This window comes from Zosterops lateralis (genome assembly GCF_965231275.1).
Source record: "Zosterops lateralis genome assembly, chromosome: 7".
NCBI lineage: Eukaryota > Metazoa > Chordata > Aves > Passeriformes > Zosteropidae > Zosterops > Zosterops lateralis.
In genome coordinates this window covers 19783873-19807138 of record NC_139767.1, presented here as the reverse complement: position 1 = coordinate 19807138, position 23266 = coordinate 19783873, and the positions used below count along the sequence as shown (strand labels likewise).

The 23266-nt window shown below is 35.5% G+C and overlaps 1 protein-coding gene across 1 annotated transcript in view; it reads left to right on the top strand.

Annotated features, from left to right (window-relative positions):
• The first annotated feature begins 10682 nt into the window (after nt 1-10682).
• B3GALT1 (beta-1,3-galactosyltransferase 1) overlaps nt 10683-23266 on the top strand; it is a 131645-nt gene continuing 119061 nt past the window's right edge. The window contains exon 1 of the mRNA XM_083865516.1: nt 10683-10730. The gene's annotated coding sequence lies outside the window, so the exon portion shown is untranslated. The remainder of the gene's footprint in view (nt 10731-23266) is intronic.

The following is a 23266-nucleotide window of genomic DNA, read 5'->3' as shown; positions in this document are numbered from 1 at the left end:
CTCCAATCATGTTTCAAGTAGGTGGTGCACAGGACCATTGCCATTGATTTACTGTGGTGGTCTGGTGAAGATCTAGTTGGGGAGCTGAGGAAGAAGGCAAAGCATCTGTGCTTAGACAATGGCTTAGCAGCCTATTAGCAATTTCTGCAGCTCTTCCAAGGTAATTTGTAAGAGGGTTCCTGTCTAGTTTCATTTTCTTCTCAGCTTTACATAATGTCTCTGACCTAACAAGACCAATGAAACCTGTAAGTCTGGACTTGACAAGGCTTGTCAGGAGAGCCTGCAGACATTTTGAACCAGTAAAACTCAGTCTTCATAAACACTGAGCTCACTTTCGAGAGAAAGTGTGCAAAATCTGGTTTGTTCTGTGACATCCATTGTCTCAACCTTGCTCCATATAAAATGGCAATGAATTTTTTTTCCAGAGGCTTGGCATATTGATCTTTGGACACTGCACTGTACAGGAGCCTGGAATTCTTCTTTTAGAACAAGTTAACAGTGAAATCCTTGCTCATTAATGTGAGTTTCCACATTGATTTCTGTAGCACCTGGACATTTAATAGTATGAAAAAGTTTTACAGGCTAGAATAGCTACATGTTAATTACTACTGTTAGTTAATACATACACATTTATAAAAATAGAATATGTGTAATTGATATAATTTTTAGATTGTTTTTATACTTGATGGCATTTTCTGTAGACAAATGCATGAATAAAGAGACAAGGTGAATTCAAACTAGTGCACAAGACAATAAATGTTTGCAATTGATGCTAAAGTTATCAGATTATTTTGAAAAACAAGTTGGAAGAATAAGGAATTAAACCATCAGATCTTTAATGCAAGAAGAATGAATGACAGTGAAAAGATGACTTGAATATGAATCTAAACTAGGCATATGGAATGTGATAAATTTTTTAAAGCATGTGAGACATATTTTTTCCATAGTGCCCATACAGAGCTTTCAGTAACCTGCAGTCAACCTCCGCTTGAAGATCAAACACTTTGTCTCTCAAAACAAACAAACCAAAACATAGAGACTGTAAGTCTGTCTTTAAGAAACACAGGTGTGAAGGTGATGTAGCCAAGTATTTTTCATACATAACACAAATACCAAATCTTTCTACTACAGGCAAAGAAAAACGTGGTTTTTAAAAGCTAAAACTTAAAGTATTCACTAGGAACTTAAATGTTGTATAAGCAAATCTTAAGGCATTTCAGAGTTTCATATGAGTCCAGTAAAATCAATCAAAAGAAAGAAAAATAGTAGAGAACATGTGTCTAAAGTGATTCTCAGTAGCACAGAGCCACTAAGTAGTACAGTATCGTTTTCAAAGATAAATCTTTTTTTCAAAGAAAGTTACGAATATCTATTATTAAATTTACTTTTATGGTAACTTTGAGAAAAGTTCTTCATGTTTATTGTGCACTAATGATCTCATTTTGGAACTGGCAGGGTTTGCACATTCAAGTGTGCTCAACATAGTACAATAAAATAATATTTATAGGGTTTCCAGTAAGGGTAAATAAAAAATTCTGAAGCATTAAAATCAAGTCAAGACTCCATTATCTGTAACAAAAACAGACTAGAAGAAGCTCTCTTTCCCAGACTGAGGAAGAATTTAACTTCACTGCTGAAGCTTGGTGTGCCACCTTTGTCTGTCTCCCAGGACTGCTCGGTGTGGACACACTGCAAACACATGGAGCCAGTTCAGGTGCTGCAGCTGGGTCTGCCTGACCCAGAGAGACACTCTGGAATAAGTGTGGCAGCAGGGCATGGCAGCCAAGCCAGAACTGGCTTCAGCTCAGCACACTGCCACATAAGGTTTGTCTTGTTTGCTTGTCCAGAAGCCACGTTCTGGAGGACTCCAAAGCTGATATCGCCTTGCTGGACCTGAGCTGGCCTGTTTTAGCTCTTTTTTTTTTTTTTTTTTTTTTTTTTTCCTTCTGCTCTTGGTTTCCATATCAAATGAGACTGCAGACAATGCATGGAGAATTTTTATTTACAGAGATGGTCAGCAAGTGACTTCAGGGTTATTGTCTAAAGTAAGGATTTAGTTCCTCTGAAAGGAGGAGCTTACTCACTCATCACTGAAAAAAGCTTCAGAACATGCTAAAAGGAAAAAGCTCCATCCAAAAAAAAAAAAAAAAAAAAAAAAAAAAAAAAAAAAAAAGTCCTGTTCTACATAAACAGAAAGAGGAATTATGCCAGGAAACAAAACCTGAGAATATCCACTGGGAAACTGTTGCAAATCTGAATAGCTGGAATCTAGTGTCAAAAAAAGTTTAACTCCTTTGTGCCAACCTGTTAGTCTTAGCTGACATGTTGAATGTGAAACAGAAGACCCTACAAAAACTAAAGATATAGATAGCACCAAAAATTCATTAAGTCAGCTTAATTCTATTGTTGGTATTTTCTGACATCACAAGGCACACACAGATACCAATTCCCTGTCTTCAGGAAGGAAAAATTGTACTTAGTGACATCCTTGTGAGATGAATGTAAATTGGCTCCATCACTGTCTAGAGGCTAGCCTAACACTGATATTACCTAAGAATAAATTTCTTAAATGCACAGATACTAATTTTGCTGTACTTGATATTAAGTAGCCAGTTGTCTTGACTTCTGCTGGTATTTGTGATCATCGCTCAAACTCAGTTCCAGTTCTCCTGATGTGAGTAGCATCTTTTGCAACCAGCACCATTATTTTGAATTTTTTCTTCTAACTTTTTTGCAAGGTCACCATCTGTTAGAGCAGCTGCATATTTTGTGTGAAGTAGATGGGGGATTATTTTTGAATTTAGGAGCAAGCAGTGGTGAGAACTTCATGTCTTGGCTGAGCAGGGACCTTAGGTGAGCTTGGAGCCAGGCAGGAGCTCCCAATCCTGAACCTTTGCTAGTGCTCCCTGCAGCCCTGGGGTGGTTTTGGTTATTAGAAGTAGTCATAAGCAATTATGAAATATTTATAAATTCATAATTTAGACAGGGATGTTAAACAGAAGGGGCATGCCAGAGTGCTTCCAGTTTTGGAAGTATTAAGATTAATCAAATACGATGTTTGACTCTGCAGTCCTTATTAAATGCAGACAATAGATGTTTTTCCTTAAAAGTTACCATAGGATTTGTCTTGATTCTCATAGAAAAATAAACACATGGAGTGATCTGGAAAAGTAAAAGAATTCGACGGCTGATGCCAATATGCAGCTTTCTGGAAAAAGCACAGGTTTAACATATTAGTAAAGTACACATCCTGAAGGAATGCTTAACTTATAGAAGAATAAAGTGGTGCAAAGCCTCCTGGGAAGGTAGCAGTTCTACCACGGATTCAGAATGTACTGGACATATTTTTCAGCAAGTGACTATAAGGGAGACAATAACATATATTCCTTTTGCAAATAAGGTGATGGGAAGTGAATTGGTTGCTGTTTCTTCATTATATAAAATCATGACTTTTTTGAGAAGATAGTTTGAGGTTTAATGTATGATTTAAAACTACTTTTGCTGTCAAGGGTAGCTTGTGATACAGTTGGAAGGGTTCACTTTCTTAAAATATCACAAAATTAAACCAACAAGCCACAAAACTATCTCCTCTCCCTGTCTCTGTCCTTCTTTTAACCTGAAATGTGTATGTAGCAGACCTCACCAGCAGTTAGCAGCCTTAATGACTTTTCTCAATGGCCTTCATCAAGCAGACACAGTTACAGTTTCTATGCTAACCATAAATATGGAGAATGAGCTATCCTTATGCAGTCTGTCTCATCTCTTTTTTTATAGATAAACAATGTGCATATATTATATATCACATATTTTCAAGGATATAAACATAAAAATACATACAATTATATACATTTGTGTATTATGTATTACTAAGAGTAGTTAACTTCTAAGCATTTCAGGAAGACAACTCAACAACTAAAACACCTCATAATATGCCAACCTGTTTTTTATAATAGAAGAACATGTAGGCTTCCATTTGCGTACAAATTAAGAGGACTTTGCTGCATCTGGAAGTGTTCAAGTGACCAATGTAAGAGCCATATGCCTGTGTCAGACAAAGCCCATGCAGCAACAGGACTAATCCTGCTTCAGGCACCTATGGACACATTCAATGCCAAGTCTGGACATCCTTGTTAGCTGCGTTTTTTTCATAGAAACTATCCATTCACACGAATAATTGGTTTTCATTGTTATATTCCTTTCTCCTTTTAGTAAGATCATCAGAAGAAAGCCTCTTTTTGTTTTAGCTGCCTTTTCAAATAGTTTCAATTTAGTTCATGACTCCACAGGCTTATTTCATCTGCAGGATGACAAAAGCTTTCTTGATCACATGAATGTAATTTTCTGTTAATGAGAACTCTTGAGATTTCTAACATGAGCAGCAAATTTACAAAAACGGTTTCTTCTTTTTAAGATTAATTTCATGGAATACTACTAAATTAGGTCAGGCATAAAACGTGCAGGCTCATATCTCTAGAAAGAACATAACTGCTACCATTGACTAATAAGAATGCATTCTAATAGCATTGAGGTTAAATCTCTAGGCATCTCTATTTGCCTCTATTTATAACTACTACAGTATAGGTGAAATACTGACCTTGTGTCTCAGATAAAACAAAGAGGGAATCCTATGACCAAACTATGGTGAATGTGATTTAAAGAAAAAAATTTCACCATACATTTTATGGAGCTATTAAAGAAATATAAAACAATCAATAATGAGATTTATGGTGCTCCTTAATATTATTGATTTTTTTAGTGCAAAGAGTAGGTCATATTAGACACAATATATGTTCTAGTTTAATTACTGAAAATGGCCTTTTTCTGCTTTTGAATCATCAATGCTCCAAAAAGAGAAGAGGAAAAGGGTTTTTTTTCAAAATGTTATTTTCCTATCACAGTTTTAATTTTCATTTAGAGTCCTGAGGAATTTATGTGATGTATCTAGTCATAAATTTTTACTGTTGCACATACCTTGCAAAAATTACAGCAAACTTATTTTTTTGTAAAAGAAATAATAAAAGTTCATCATTATTTGCCCATTCTGCTATGAAGATTTCAGTGCAAATGAGATGTATATAGCAGGTTTGTTACCATAATATCTTCTCATGTTAAAGACAAGAATTATGCCTAAAAAACCCCCAATCCTCATTTCTTTTATATAACTGGTGTTAGATTGACTTTTCTCTGGTAAGATAATATTTAAAATAGAGATTACAGAATTTCATTGACCCTCTGGCATTTTCTTTGCCATCCACAGGGGTGTTTTCTCCGTCTTCAAGTGTAACAGAAGTGATTTTAATTAGTATTTCATTAGTATTAATAGTTTTTTCTCTATAAGATAATTGCAGGATGGCTCTGAGGATGACTGATAAGAATTCAGATGTAAAACTGGTGTCATCAGAGCAGAGATGGTTTTGACTCTGCTGGACTTTGCTGCTGCTCTGAGTGCTGACTCTGAGCTATCAAATTCCTCCATGGAGAAGTAGAGACTACTTTAGAAAATAAAGATTATTCTGCTGCAAGAAAGTTATTTCCCAAAATTTAAAAAGCAAAGAGAAATGCCCTCCTTAGGTAGTCATTTTTCATAATTTTTTAAAAATCTACAATTCATTTAGACTGTTAGTTAAAAAAAAACAAATGGGGTGATGGAGAAAGGCATGTGAAAGAGAAAATAAGTAACAAAAGGCAAAGGTCATGCAGAACAAATCACTAGACTTACTATGAAAAAATGGTGAATTCCCTTATGCAAGTAGTTTCTCTTAAATAAACTCTCTTCAATTTGATTTTGTAGTGCTGCAGTACTGGGTTAGACTAGACTAGAGACCACCAGGAAACCCAGTGGTAACTCTTGAAGATCATGGAGTTACAGTGTCCTACTTAAGAATATTTGGAGAATATATGTCCAATCTTTATTGTTTAAAATCTTCTGTATCAACACCAAATTTCTCAGAACAAAAGCTGCAGCACCATTCAAGCCTAATAAGTGGCTCTGGATTTTGTAAAATTCAATTATAAACCCTGACAGTTTAGTGCCACATATTCAGGCTGCTCTTCTTTAGGTCTGTCCTTGTACTCATCAAATAAAGAGCATTCCAGCAGGCATTGATACAAAACAGGAAATCTCTTACTACAGCTTTCAACTCATTAAAGGTTTTCCCAGTTGGCAGTATAGGGGTAAAAGCTCTTACAAATGGATCAGAGTGGGGATAGAAATACAAGGAGAAAATAGAAAATTGTTATATGGATTAATGAAGAGTTGATGAAATTAGTAAATTCTAAAATAGTTGGCAAGCTGAATAAACTTATTTAGGTAAATATGATCTCAAGAGATAGTAGGATCAGAATACAACACAGAACTTGTAAAACAGTTATTTAAGTAATATAAATAAGGAAATGCTTGAGGAATTTTAATATTCAATATATTGTCAAGGTTTGTGCTGCTTTTAAGATGCTAAAATAAATCATTAACGAAGTTCCTGAACATCTCGGAATCAGTTATGTAAAAGCATGAACATAGTTCTGTGAAATATCTAAAAAATGGGGACAAAGAGAAAATGAAAGCAGCATCAACCTTTCTTCTAAATCCTAAACCTGAACAGTGTAGTGCTCCCTGCCATTGTCCATACATTTGCACCAGCTGGTGGTATTATTCAGATTTGTGCTATGACTCATACACACACAAAAACTGTGTATGACAAAGAGATTTTTACTTCTCTTGTAGTTTCCTACTAGGAGACTCGAGGCAGGATGGCATATGTAATCAGTTAACTGTCTTTTGTCAGGGACGTCAACTGAACAAGTTGATGATTTTTTCTGTGCTGAATTAAACAGTGTTATTTCCACAAGTGTCTCATACATAGACAATGGCAGAAAGTGCTGGCAACTACTTGGAACTTTGAAAATGTGATTTACAAGAAAGTTACCTAGAGTGCTTTGTTTGGGAAGTTCTTCATGTCTTCATGTCTTCTTCATGTCTTTATGTTCCTTAGTCATCTGTGTTATTTATTAATTATATTTCCACTAATTCTTCTTTACTAGTTATCATCTCCTAAGAGTCCAGTGAAAGTGTGGACTTTGTATCAGTAGGCAAGAACATTTGCTATTTTGGCTCCTTCTTTTTTTTTTTTTTAGTCTTCTTTTTCTTTCTTTTCATCCTTCATGATTTTACCAGAAAATGCTTTATTTCTTTTCAGGTCAACAAGAGAAAAATAATATCCCTTATTTGAATACTTTTGACTATACTCGATAAAAGATCAGAAGTGGTCTATGTTGTATTCTATAATTATTAAAGCAGACCTTAAGTTCTGTGTTTATAAATTGTAACAGGGGAGGAGGGAGAGGGAGAGGGAAAGGAGAGATGTCTTCCAAAGAACTGATCTCACCCTCGTTGTTGGATGTGCACTCAACTTTTTAAATGTACACTAGAGTCTAATTGACTAACTGAGAGAAAAAAAAAAAAAGAAACTTCATCATGTCTCAAAGGATATGAGTCCAAAGGGGCATAATACTCAAATGGAGTAGCAGGGAAGTGTCAAGGCATTAGGGTGATTACAGACTTTCCACATTTCCAAGAAGAGTGGATTTGTTTGCTTGACTGGAGGGATAAGAACTCTCAAACTGAAAAAGGAGGTCTCAGTAGACACTAAGTTGAGAATTTCAGCGCTATGTCATTTGAATTGATTGAAACATTGTCTTATTTTAGCTTGGTTTAAATACACCATTAACCTACAGTGCCCCCAAAAGAAAGCAGTATTGTACTTCAAAGAATTCTGGAGGGTTTCATGTTGAAATCAGCTGACTTTCTATTCAAGTGGGAGATAGTAATGCTGGTTTTGTTCATGTTTCCTATAAAGTGAACTGATTCATCACTCAACTGTTCTCTTAAATTATTTTACATGTTAAGAACAGCATTTTAATTATATTCTTCATTTACCTAGTTTAGCTAATCACATATTAAAATATTACGATGAGTGATACTGCAACAATATGACAGCATTTAGCATCAAATAGCACTTAATTATAAGCAAGATTTCATTTTCATACTCCTCCTGTGTCTCACAGTAAGCAACAAAATACTAAAGAATTAGTAACAAGAGAAGGTATTGATTCAAGTTTCATATTTTCTTTTAACATAAGTTGAAGGCTACAGCTGTGCAAGTACAGTTTCTTCTTATTGAGATGTGACAATCTAAAATAAATTAATTTTTAGAAAAATGTTACTTTTAGAAAGGAAATAGCATTAGACAGAATGTCAGAAGCCTCAAGCTGACATTCACCAGCCTTTACCAGAAGGAAAGGTAATTGTAGCTTTCTCTGTTTACAGCTGAAAGTTGTCAGTACCATCCAATGGCTACATCCACCATTAATACTCATAATACCTCTTAGACTCCAAAAATACCTTAGTAACCTTTGCATCTACTCTAGACTTTCAGACTAGTAGCTGAATTTGGGCTTTTAAGAAATTTGGCCCTATAATTATGTTGTTTTCATGTGAGAGTGATTCTTGGAATCCAAATATCCCTATCTTCTGTAGTGTACATGACCCAAACTCACTCCCTCTCTTCAGAGGCCTTCCTGGGGATTGTTTTAGGGTCTGCCTTTACACTGTTGACAACTTTTATATCATTGATTTGCTCTAGAGGAGAGTCTAAAAATGTAAGTTCCTAACCCTGTGGAGATTTCTCCAGACTCTGATGATGAACAGCATTTCTTTCATTTCCTTTACACTAGCACATAAAGCTACTGAGGATGACAGTGGGAAGTTAGAATTGGCTTGAGGAGGAGCGACCCTACAATACACATAGCAGTGATTTTGTCAAATGCTGTATAAAAAAGTAGAGCAATGCAGTGAACACAAGATAAAAATCCATGTCAGGATGCAAATTGACTCAATTAAAAGAGAATAATTTGAAATCAATAAAAAAAACTGATGGATGTAGTAGCTGTGAAGACTTTTTGCCTGTTTTACTGAGACAGCATTGGCCATCCAGACATAATACAGCACCGTGTATGCCAGCAAGGTACAAGGTGGTTGCTTACTGAAAAATCACTTGTTCTGCAGCAAGGAAGCCAGGTGGTAAGTTGTGTAGCATGGTATGAATTTAGTTGCTTGAAAAATGAAAACTGCTTTGAGAATTTGGATGCACAGGTTTCAAGATAACCAATGAAACAAAAATCTTGGCAGTTGCCCAGATGTCCAATTTTAACTTGGTTTTTCTGAGAAAAAATTGTTACTGTCATAAGTGCGCCATGATTTCATTTAATAAATACAACAGACTATTATTAATAAATAATTTTGGAAAAAGAAGAGTTCAGTGAGGCCACAGAGGGAAGGATAACCTCAGAGAGAAGAGTTAATAATAGTTCCAAGTAACTTTATACCAACCAGTCTGAAGTCTGAAATATTTGTCCATGTCATTATTCTTGGGAGAGATATAGGACATAAAATTCAACTATTTTTTTGACATTTTGTACACTGAGATCTAATTAATAAATGCTGTCTTTTTATATTGGGTTGTAGGGGTCTGAGGTTTTATGAAAATAATTGTAGAAAATGTAAAAGGCAAAAAATGGATTTAGTCTGAATTTCTTTTTGTAAGAGAAAGAGATGACTCATTTAAATTACATTTTCTAGAAGTAGTTCATGATAAACTGCTGCTTAGAGAACTAGCATGCCATTTAAATATAACTGATTACTGTAATCTCTTATATTAACCCAGAGACTACACGTTTTGCAATAAACATGATATTTAAAAGTAGATAGAATGCTAAAAAAGTCTTTGCCAGTAAAATAAGAACTCATGCTCAGAATTCATAGACAGTTTTTAGTGAGGTGGTAATTTTCTGATAATACCTAAATTTTATAGTATGTGTATTTCAGAGTGTCCTGATACATCTTAATTTTTCATGTAATTATACCTTATTTTATTTAGCACAGCCTTGCTTTGTCTGTGGACTGAAAAACAAATAAACATCACTGTAGAAAGCCTGTAGTCCCAAGATTCACCTGGCAGAAATAATACTGGGAGCTTTACTACCTGTCTGCTTTCCACATCTTTTATCCAAAAAAATAGACTGCAAAGTATTTCTCATATGGAAAAACTCCATGGTGCTAGCTGTAAAACAAGATCAAAGTCTGAAAACATTTACCTGTTAAGCTCTGTCTTTATAATTATATGCCTTCCTCTGCTTCTATTTACTAGCAATTACTGTACTTTTACCTTTTCATGTTTAGAGATGCTTCACAGGAAACAACAAAAATGGTACCAAATCAGGCTAAAATTTCCTCACAGGGTCAGTGCATGTAAACTGCGTGTCAGGATTAATTAAGTACCAAAATAATCCTCAGCTGTGCATTGCTTGAATATGCACCAGGGAGGCAGTTTGATGCAAGGTGGGTTTTTGATGCCAGAGGAGGCTGTTGGAGAGCAGGTGAGAGGGAGTCACTCCCAATGGCACTGAACTCATATTTGGGTACACAACATATCACAGCCTCAGCATTAGAGGGGCTGCATTCACCAGGGTCCCTGCCACGCTGACATCTAAAATGTTTCTGTGCCCTGCTGTCCACTAATATATTCCTTCATGCTTGAGTATTTTGCAGAAGGAAGTTGTAAAGCTTGGGGAGTCAACCAATCTCTAATTCTGGCTTCAGCTGATATTTTGTTGTTAATGCAAAGTCCACCAACTTCCAGAGGTCCACTTCAGAATACTGACACTGTCATGCCCTGGTAAGAATGTGATATGCTTGCAGATGCAAAATACAAATTTCAAGCCTCCTCAAGATTAGGCAGGGAGCTAAATCCTAAATTTGGACCTATTTTTTCTAACTTCGTAACTGGTGTGATCATTGGATTAATTGATAGGAAGCTTCTCAGTTATTTTTTGAGAGAGTATAATATCTGCATTAGACTCAGCTCAGGGGTGACTACTCAGCTCTCTTAATCCCCGGTGGAAAGAGGCCATTTTTCCTCAGCCTAGAATTAAGTATCAATGTGCCTAGGATAGGATGGATTTAGGTCTCCTTTTCCCTCCTGGAAATGCAAGAGGCTACCTGCAGACTAGTTACTGTAGCAGTTATTTTTAAGCATTGTGCAATCCCTGCAGATACCACTGAAAAAATTTCATACCTATTTCAGGACTGTGATTTCCACTAGGGATAAGGGAAAGAAAATAAATATATGCTCCCCGAAACTTAGTCTGTGTTTTAGAAATACCAAAACAAGACTACATTTTACTTCTCTGTACTTTTTCAAAAGATATTTTGCTTGCCAGGTTTTCTTTTTGTCTGTCCATCAACTCTAATATCCACTATGTGAAATTGCTAAGTACAAAATAAGAAATATTTCTTGTAGACATTTAATAAGGCTGTGCAAATATTTCACTCAACTGAATAATTTAATAGCTTTTAATCTCTTTCCTTACAATATTCTGTGAAAATAGTAATGTCCTCAAAATATAGTTTTTATTCCTTTTTTTCTACTAAGATACAGCTATACCACAGAGTGTGAGATGCAACCAAAGTATATTGGCATTGATTTATTTGTTTTATATTACCCTCTTTGATGATGAAGAGCTAAAGTAAAAAGGGTTAGGAAAAGTAATCTGAAAACAAATCAGTGGTTCAAGGTAGGAAAGTGTTCTGTGACTTTATGATATTAACAGGGCAGAAAATATCAAGAATTGGAAAATAGCATTTATTTTAGTGAACATCTACTTAAGGCCTGACTGGCCAGCATGCAGGTATTTGAATTATCAGGGTGAAAAATAGTATATGTGAAAAGAGCCATCGTAATTGTACAGAGTGTGGTAATGCAGGGTTTGCTCTGACACAGAAAACATCCTTAAGCAGCCCACAAGGTCTGTCTCTTGTGAGAGGCAGGTAACATGAAAGATGTAGCTGAGATCCATAGTCTGGACAGCACAGCCTATCTTGGCACTCAGGGTTGCAACAAGAAGTCTCTGATGGCAAAACAATACAGTGAGGATAGGGTGCCTCACAAACTATGAATTTCAGCTGGATCACAAAGTGTAAATTTTCCGTGAGCAGGAAATTTGAAAGGTAAAGACATTACGAGTGCAGCTCGTCGCTGAACTATGACAGAAGTTCTGTTTAGAACTAGAAATACACCTGAAATTTCCTTTGAATATTATCTAGGTGACAGAGGTGATGAACAAATAGCAGCACGAATGTACATCCTCATCTCAGAATTTCCTGTTGATGGTTTCAAGGTCTGGGAATGCTTTCCTCTCACGTGAACAGCAGGCCTGTGCAGACTGCTTGTACACTACAGACAAATGTAACCAAGAGGAAAAAGACAGGGGGGTGTTAACACCTGCAGCTTATACTACTTGTCAAATGCAATAGGAATTTAAATTATTTTCTAACTAATAAATGCATACTGACTCCATTAGGAAAATGTATAGGTCTTGGGACCTAGAGAAGAATATACAGATTGTAATGACAGCATAATGAACATTAAAGTCATAACCTTTTGAGACTCTTTATGTATAAATGAGATTGCAGTCTGCTTGAGAATACAATATGTAGTTTTGACCTTTCTTTGAAATACAGAAATGGTGCTTAACTGTGAAATTCATTATGGTCTCCAGTGTGACATAGCCATTCATTTTTAAAGTGATTAATTTTGGGTAGTATTGACTAAAGACTTCATAGGACTAAATATAGAGATACCATGGGAAAGAACACTGTATAAGCAGGAATCATCTCCCTAACTAAGCATTTACAGGTAGCCATTTTGTCAAATTTTCCATACATAAAATAACAATCAAGTAGAAAGTATAAAAATGAAATTAACTCTCTAATTGCATAGATTGAATGTGGTTTTTAGTATTTTTAATGAAAAATGCCTCATTAAAACACAGATATGATTAAAGAACTATAATCCTGAAGAACAAATGGACAAATTGAATATGCAGATATCTTCAGTTTATGAAAACTTATAAACAAAATGGCACATATGGCTTTATCTAATAAATTGTTTCTTGTAAACTTTGAAGGGCAGGAATGTTTGGGTTTGCAAAAACTGGGGTCATCATTGGGAGTTACAATCTAAACTGCAGAGTTTGGAAATTACAGGGAATGGAATAGGTTTTAATACTATAAATTAGGCATGGAATTTAGATCATTTAGTGAAAACTGTGCTGTGGCTGTTTTGTGCCTACAGTGTGAATAAATGAAGAAAAATTGTCTTTAAAGGGACCTGTATCATCACAAAGACTGAAAGTCACTACAAAATTATGCATAAAGAGAACATGTTATAGTAAGTCATTCTCTGGGCAGCAAGACTAAATCAAATTGGATGCACCTCCACTGAGAAGACACAGAGCATGTTCTCATGTTTGTGTGTTACTTGCTCTTGAATTTGCTGTCTAATAAGGAACTGGTCCTTTTCTATAGTGAGCTGTAAATCCCAAAGGATTAATGTGCATGTTGAACAGACTGGATCACCAACATAATGACTTTTCATGGCTAATAATATCTATAGTTCCATTGTACTATTACCTTTACTAACTGCATTACTGAAAGATATTGAACCCTCACAAAAGCAAGTCCTGAGAGCTTTTCTGTCACAAACAGAAAACTACAAGAAAAAAAATTGTCTATTTGCCATTCCAGGCAGTTTTCTGGATGTTCTTTTTAGTTAAGTGAGATATGCAAAATATAATACATTAAAATTTTAGCTTATAATTGGTTTACCATATAGACAGAATTTAGGAACAACGGATAACGTGTTTATAATACCAAACTAAGGAGTAACTTCAGTGCTTAGAAAAATAATAAGAAATATTATCTCTGTAAAGTTATTACTTCATTTACACTAGGTCTCTTGGCACGTCTAGAATCAAAACAGATGCCTTGAATTAATTGAGTAGACAGGAGTGATAAACTTTCAAAGCTCTGCTGACCTTGTAGTAGCTATCACAAATTGCAGTACCTGAAGATCTTATTCTTTTGCTTTTATGGCTAATTTTATCTTTGGCTAAAGGTCAAAATCAGTTGATTCAATAAGCAATTTAAAAGTAAAAGCTCTAATAACATTTTAGTAAATTCCTGTCATTCTGCTACATAAAGTGATTAAATATATGTAATTATATTACTAAATTTTCCAAATACTGGTTTTCATGTGTTAAAGGACTCTGAAAATATCCCATGCCATTGTCAGAATAGTGTGTATAAGTACATTTTCTTACATAGATTTACTGATGCCTGATTTACTGTAGGTTTTGGACTGTGTTTGGTTTTAAGCAGATTATAATTCATGGACTTTACCTCAGAAAGTCTTAACTGTGATGTAATGTGGTATTTGTTCTGAAACAGAAAGATAATTTTTAAAAATAGAAGTGTTCATCTTTTCATGTATGTTGAACTCAGGTTTCTGAGTATTTCCAACAGGATAATCTACCCTACAGGGTTTGTTTATATTATACCAGGTTTATGTCATATAACTTTCCAAATATTACTTTTACAAGGTATAGATATAGTAATATCAGCTCAAATGATATTTTTAAACATAAATTTACTCATAATGCTGTACACTAGGAAAGCTAAAGTAACATTTGTGAAAAGTAAATTTTGTGCAGTGAGGAAATTTTTTAAAGTATGATAAGGAAATGTATTCTATTACCAGTAATGCTCGATGTATAAATCATGAAAGTAAAACCTAATTTCTGAATGGACAGAACACAAAAAATCTGACAGATTTTTTTTATATATACCTTTTCACAACTCAGGAACAGGAATCAGAAATTACACTTCAAAATTAATGTAATCAAATTTGATTTAAATCTAACCAGATTTGTTAGAGAATTGTGTAGAGATGTTCCTTGAGTTTGAACTCACATTTGTTTCATGAGCAAACACATACAGGTTTTACATCAGCCCAGGTTCTCCAGGGAGAGCTTAGTCCTTACTGTGAGGATCTGTGTGCAACAACATGTGCAACAACATGTGCAGAGACCCCAACACCACAGCTTGGTTGTAAGGTACAAGGTAACTTGAAGAGAAGATCAGGGAGAACTCATGGCTTGGCTGCACTTTTACATATTCTTCCTTGTGGAGATTGTTGAATGAAGTGAATTTAGTCCTTATTTAATACGGAATGTAATTTCCTGGGAAATCACACTGGAAGGAAAGCTCCATGAATCTGGACAATGGAAATGATTTATATAAATAATGTAATACTAGAAGAAAAGGTGAACTAGAAAAACAACTCCAGGAGCAGGGAAGCAGAGGATAGAAGAAAGAAGGGTTGAACTGTTTTATTAAAATATAGTGATCAAAGATCACAAGTAATACTTAATGTTTTATAAGATCAGATGAACAGCTTCCTAAAACTAGAGACTTAGAAACAGTGACTGTCTCCAGTGATCCTTTATTAATACAACTGCTTAAAAAAAGAAATTTAATACATGCAAGAGAAAAAAATCCTGTGTTCTCCTTTGTGAGCTTAATTTTGTAGAATTACTTTCAAATCTTATGCCTAAGAGAAGGAATTACAACTCCTGCTATACACATACAATTGCTTCAAGTCCAAAGTGCCTTGAATCTCCAGATTTTCTCCAATTTAATTGGAATTTATTTAATCAATTGCTCAGATACAACGGACTATTGCAAGCTTGTACATGTTTAATGATACAATATAAGCTTCTGGACAAGTTCACAAGGTGATGGTGGTCCAGCCTCAAAAGAAATTGAGTTTCAGTTCTCTGTGCCTTTTCACTTGGCCTAAATCCCTTGAAGTGCTGGGATGCTACAGAGAAGCACAACAGTGTTCTTACTAGGAGGGCTGAGGACACTGCTTTTGAGGCATCTGCAGCTTTCTCTAGCCCAAAGACTAGGAAGAAAACTTGGTGTTCCCTACAGCAGGCTGGAACATGAACAAAAGGGACAGCAGTACATGAAAGAAACCTTTATAATACTGACAACGTGCACAGTAAAAGTATTCAAAAGCATAGTAAGGGTTAAAAAATATTGTCTGTAGGAAGCTGGGGCAGAGAGACAAAACTATCAGGCCTGAACAATGACTTCTGCCAACTCTTTTCTTTTGTTCATATATTCACTTCTGTTTGGGATTCTTTGCTGTGTCCTTTACTGATGGCTGACTGCTTGGCATAAGCCCTGCCAGCACATTCAGATCTGTGAGGGAGCAACTCTGAGCCTGTCAGAAATCCTGCTTCTTCAAAGCCCTAGGCAGGTCATGGGCAAGCCTGGTATCTGCCCAAGCAGCATGGGCACAGATTAATGATTACCTTCCCAAATTTCTGGCCATTCTAGCACAGCCCTGGGCGGGTGCTGGATGCTGTCCAGTCAGCAATTTTCCAGTTCAGAAAGCTGTGGGTAGCTGTGAAGAAGCACAAATCAAACTATCTGTCCTTGGCCTGTGCTGTAATAGCCCATGGTCAAAAACCAGCCAAAGACAGAAGATACCCAGGAATTTGGCATTTCTGTTTCACACTGCTGTCTGACATCTTTGCTGTTTGTAAGGGCACTTGGCTAAACTTGCTGTACATTTTGGGGATGATAGCATGGTATTTTATTCATATTAATAAGTCATGCTGTGTGGAGATCTACTGTACAAAAAAAAAATAATCTGTATCAATTAATTAACATTATTTCAGCTACTAATTGAATGTCTGTTTTATATAACATGCCTGAATTCTTATCTATGATTCATAATAGATCCAAACCACTTGTTATGACTGATGACATCAGAGGCTTGTTAATAGTAACAAACGAGCTGTTAGATTTGAAGCCCTCTCCTTTTATTTGCATTTTGTGGGAGGGTCTTTAAACTCAAAGTTTAAGTGTGGGAAAAAATATTCCCCAAAGTAATATGAAGATGGATATAGCCAGTACGGCTCTGAACACTGTTTTCTTTTAATTTTCTTTATCACTGTGCTGTCAGAATATATTTAAGATCATGTAAATTCTGATCTAAGAGATTTAGATTTGTTCCATATCCAGTGAATAACTTCAGTGTTTTGGACTAGTCGAGTCCTTATCTTGTAAAATTAGGTTGCTGGCCCAGCATATCATTAGCTTCAGATTATTAGTGAAAATTAAGTACATTAGCATAATAATATAATGGAGCCTGGTCTTCTTCAAAATTCCTGGCAACTTGATGAAGAAAGCTGTTAAACAAAATGAGCCTGGTAGTCACTAATAGTGGTATATATTTAAGCTTACATGCTCCTACACAGTTTGTTCCTTGTCCGCTGCTGGATTGGGCAGAGTTGGTTTGAGAGAAGCAAGTTGGGCATCAGCTGTCCCAAGGACTGCTGGCTTACATCAGGATGGCAAACAAATTGTTCTGTTACCCAAGCTGATGGGTTCACGTGTGTGGTTTCCTATACCCTCATAAAGGCAGGGGAGGGCACATAGGTACAAGGATTTTGTTGGGAAGAGTCTTAACCTATTCCATCCATTTCCATTTGCTGCTCCTGCTAAGGGACATTCAAGTTCCCACTGCAATGCTGTGGCTCATTGAGGAACTGGGAAGAAGGCCATGTGGCACAGAGCTTATCAGTAATGTCTGCACTGTGACAGAGCAACAGAGGATGGAAATTAAAGGAAGGTGCCTGGGTTAAGACTTACAGTCTTCAGTGTAATTCTTCATCTTAATCCTTACTAGTTTCCTGCCTGCTTAGCAGGAGAGTTTTGGGTGTGGGGAAGAAATCTTCAAAACTTACATAAACTGCAGTTTTGAGCTGTGCCAAATACGGCATAACTTTAGCAGAGATTATTCCTAAATCTTAAAATTACTAGAGTGGTAAAATAACAAAATAAAAAATGAAAAGGTTTACAGCTGATGTACATCAGATTCGAAGTGTATACTTGAAGCATGCCAGTAAAATATATAAAAACGTCAGTTGCACAAAACTGATTTATCAGATCATTGCAGCTCAAAATTGAGAATCACGTATGACAGACATAGGGACGTATATTCTTTTTTGGTTTGTCAGGGTGAAGGAATCATTTCTAGGATGGAAAAACAGAATATAAACCAGTCATATAATATGCCAAGGATGCATGATCTCCAGCAGCATGTTTTTCCTATATGCCTTTTTATCTGAGGTGCTAGTTGAAAGTAAAATCAGAGATTATCCTTGTTGATTGGCTAGAATTGGAACAGGATTTAGGCATTGCAAATGCTGGAAGTACAAGAGCTGAGATATTTGTACATACACATTTTTGGGACAGTCAGGGCATATCTAATATCAAATAAAGTTAATTCTGAGGTCATGCCTCAGAGTCTGGAGATGAAGATGTTAGTGGTTTTCATGAATACAAGGTCACAGTATTTTAAGTAAATCATCTACTACCAAACACAGTGTGACTGCACCCAGTAATCTGTAACCCACAACTCCATTGAACGCTTGTCTAATCTTGCTGACAACTTGACCAATAATACTACTATTTATAAAATGACCTGCACTAAAAGAAGTGAAAGACAATAAAACAGTTGCCTTGCTCTGACTGCTGCAATAATGCTGGACAGTTTAGATGGGATCCACACATATCAAAAATGTTGTTTTGGTCTGTTTTGTTGTTTGTTTTTTTTTTTTTTTTTAATTTATTCAGATTGGAAAACAGACATTATATATATATATATATGCTCAATTTTCTTTTCTCACAATCCCATATGCAGAAATAGTTGTCTCAAGTTATACTGTGCCATTGCTCATTGTGGTGACATTTGAACAGTTTTCTCAGACAAACATACACAGCCAGGACCCAAGAGGGAGAAGAGGATAGAAAAGGCAGCAGCAGCATCACACCAACCCTAACACTGAAAAGTTTTATCCTGAAGATCAATATGAAGAAGAAGAGCTTGAAAAAATACAGATACATCTCAAACATTATTCCAGATAAGGATCTAATAGTAAGTCTCCAGAGAAAAACATCTGGCTCCTGCCTTGCAATAGAACCTCTAAATGAAGGAGCAGTTTGGTAACTTACATTAGCACTGGAGGATTGTTATGTGTGTCAAGCACCAGACATTACAAAAGAAGTAAAAATACCATGAATATTAGCATGTTAGCAACCCAAAGAAGACATTTATTCCCCTGAGACTCTGCAGTAACACTGCAGTCATTTAAATACCTGCTGTCTCACACATGTGACAGCCAGAGCACGCACTGTTCAAGAGGCATCGTAAGCTTTGGGGTGACTTTGTGTACTCTTTTTGTCCTTCATGAATCAGCAAGACCCAGTAAAACCAGCAGGTTTGGCCAGAATATGTGAATCCAGAAGGAGAAAAATTTTTGTATTCAAAGGTGCCTTGGGCTCCAAAGTCCATTCTGGATCCTTCTAGGATCACAGTTTGATGGATACAAACTCTCTGAAGGGAACATCAGCTCTCTGCTGATCAGTTACTTAAAAGAGGATTCAATAGCACATGGGAAAAGGGGAGATAAAGGTATTTACTCCAACAATAATTGTTCTTTGAGTTGTTATATTTACAATGGATGCCAGAATCTGCTCCCCAGTTCATTAGGATGTAGATGGTAAGAGAAACCTGGAAGATTCTGGCTTTCCAGACTCATATCTTATCATAGAAGCAGACATTGGCATAGGCACTTTCGTATGCCCAAGTTGCTGCTCTGGGATTTTCAAGCTTGGAGAGCTAAAATGAAAACCCACAAGGATGTTTTGTGGAAAACAGTAAACTCAGATTATGTCTGTCTGTTAAAAAGAAAGCTTACATGTATGAGGTGTATGAAAAATACCATTTTGAATACTCATAAGTGCCTCTGATCTTTCAAGATGATCAATCCTCTGCTTCCAGTTTCAATAAGGAGATTTAAAAGGAAAGAAGAAAAAGGGAAAGGAAGATTATGGACTCACATGGGTATCTCTTAAGTGAACAGACATTCCAATATTTTTTTAAAGACAATTGTTAATTTTTCATTCTTATGACTACCTTCTTTCTAAAGAAGCTTACACCATTTTTTTACAGCTGGGAAGGATAGTATTGCTAGGAAAACATTTATAGATAGAACTTCTTTTTAATGGACAGCAAAATATTGCAGCATGCTATGCAAAGGTTCTCGAATTTAAATGCAAGTGCACAGACAGAACACAGGAGGACTTACAAGAACAAATCAAGGTACTGTAACACAATTTAGGTTTTCTAGGTAGGATAGGCTGGCTTACAAGCCCCCTTGTATTTATGGTTAGGTAATGGATTTATTGAGGTTTGGTTCTAGATTCTCTGTCTTTCAAAGTTTTCTTTGCTCTTTTTTCTGCTTTTGGTGGGCACCTCAAACCGTTAGCATCAGCAAACAGATCTGTAAATCAGCTTTACAGAGCAAACACAGAAATACTGGAGGAAATAAACTTTAGCATAAATTCTACCCTCCTCCATTTTTCCAGTTATTACAGAAATGTGGGTTTGTGCCATATATAGATAATCTTGTTACCATGTAAGCTGCTGGAAATGGCTGTAATCATTCTGCCATTGTATAAAGGGAGGATTTTTTTTTTTTTATTTGATGAATGGAATGGAGCTAAAATCAGGGTTTTTTTCCACAAGATATGACTAACAAAGCTGAGGAAACAAGTCTTAGCCCATGAAGACTAATATGTTTGGTTCAAAAAATGAATGACAAGGAGTCCCAAAGCTCTTCACACAGATAGCAAGAATATTTCCTACTCTCAAAACATTCTTACTTGAAGGTTTTCTTTAAAAGCTTCTCTTAAGTAGTTATTAAAATGATCAGAATGGAATACTTCTAGGAAAACAGTGAGAACAATTCTAGATATTTTAACAAAGCACTGAAAAAGGACAAGCAGCAAAAATTACTTGGATGCAATGTTTTATCCTAAGCAATATACTTAGAGAAAAGATTATTATGTCAAAATTAAATACAGTATTAATTTTAAAAATACAAATATATGCATAAATATATTGGCAAACAAGAGAGTCTTGTAAATTAACTGAAGAAGTGTATCCCTTTTCTGTCACTGAAAAGAGCTCTCTACATTTCCCTGTTTTTCTAGTCTGATTGTGGGGAAATATCTAATGCTACCTGCTAGTAATCTGAAAACCAAATCACATGAAATTGTTTCAATAATGGAAACTGTATGTGCATCAAACTACCACTATGCCTAAAACATATTCTGAGAGAAATTTTCATTTCTGACTATGAAAACCTGTGCAAAAAGCACATAGAGCAAAAATTGTAAAATGTTCCTATGGAAGTGTTGGGTTTCAGTTGCTTTTCCCCCATTTATCTTGAGAAGGAGGCTGCCAGGTCAAGATGTGAAGTCAGCCCTGTCTCTCCCTGCTTTGAGAGCAGCTGGGCTTTTTCTCTTTTGTGAAATTTTAACCTGACATTTCAATCTAAATAAATCACACTAAGAACAGAGGTGGGACTTTCTCTCAAAGGTGTTTACTGTGTACAAATCCTTCAGTGTTTATAAATGACAGCACATTCTGTAATAGCTGGGGAAGGGATGTGGTTATTATGGCGTTTATTATATTTATTTTATTACATATATTATATTTTGATTATATTTTATTATATTTCATTTTTAATATTGTATTGTCTACTATTACATTTTGCTAACACAATATTATGTTCAAAAGATGTATGAGCAAATCCTGACATTTCCTTAATTGTAGAAGTTCTAGCAAGCATAAGTTATTGATGAATAATGTATCAACAGTGGGAGAAAAAAACCCAACCCTATTTATAGTAGGGAATGCTTCTTTAATTTTGTCCTCAACCAAAAATTTACACAATTTTGAATGTTTTCTCCGCTGGAACCTGAGCACTTGGATGGAACATTAATCTTTGTTATGGTGAAAAAGAATCCATGCTGCCTATATAATATTTGAGTTAATTTTTAACTGGTAAGAAAGCATGGTGCAGTTTTACTTTCAGTGATCCTGTTGCAAGTGGGGTATTTCCATCCAGTGAACTGCAAGATTCCAGCTTGACTGGGAGTGGAGTCTGGCACTTGTGCTGATGTTAATATTAATGTAATGAAGTATTTCAATGCATACAAGAATTTTAAAATATTAATAGAAGCATTTAATCATTCTATTCATTATATAGACTTGACTTACACATGTAACTAGACAATAATACTATAAAATGTAACTAATTAACTAAAATGCTAAATATTTTACAAGACTAAGACTGACATCCAGAAATATCCCATAACATCCTATTCTGAAATTCTTTCCCCCAAAATAACATTGCATTACTATTCCTTAATATTGCTCATTTTTCCTGGTCCTTTTACCCTTCTATTTATCTAGATATTAATTTTTTTTCTGACTACTGATTCCTTTTTGGTTCCAAAAAACAGAATTAGTCTTTTGCTGCTGTGTCTAAGTTAAACAATTTAACCACCAGACTTAGTGTTATCTTTGTTCTTTCTTCAAAGAAAGTGCATAATAGACTGTGCAATCCTTAGACAAGTAACCCTGTGGTATGGATGATTTAATGTCAACATTCCAAGAGAGCTAAGAAAACATCCTATCTTTGTTTGAAATGCTTATATTAGAAGTAATATAAGCCAACAGATACAAATTATGCCAAATATGCTGCATCTTTCAAAGTTTCCATTGCCAAGAGTACATTTTGAACTGGCCAAGTTCAAATGGGTTGCTTTTTATTTCTGAAAGCTGATTGTTGGAAAAGTTGTGTCCAGCTTTTTTTGAAAGCATTCAGCTAAAAATCATAAAATGCTTTATTTATGACTATTTGGTTGTACTAATGCACTCCATATTGTCATCACTTAAAAGTCCTATGGACAATTTGGGCTGTAGCAAGAATTATTTCTTGTTTAGAAGAAAATGAGTAGATGAAGTCATTGGGTATTATATTCTCTTTACAGACCATCTAATATCAAAAGCAATGCACAGTGTACTGCTGCTCACAGGGCTGGCACAACATCCCAAGAGCCCCAGAAACAAATTTGTTTCAACCTCCAGCAGCTCATTTCCCCTCCCACTGTTTCAAGAACTCAGCCAAATTCCTTCCTCCATGTAGTTTTGCTGAAACTATTTTTTACCATGTAGTTTTCCTGAAACAATTTGTTACTGTAAGCTGAGATGAACTCAGTACTATGTCACTTCCTGTTCTCCCATATATTAAATCTTTCAGGACAGATTTTATTTTATATTATGCTAGTATTTCTTTGTTCACCTTAGTAAGGGCTGCTGAATACTTTAAATGAAAAAATAAAACAAAAAGGGATCTTCACACTATTGTCTTGAAAAAGGTTTTT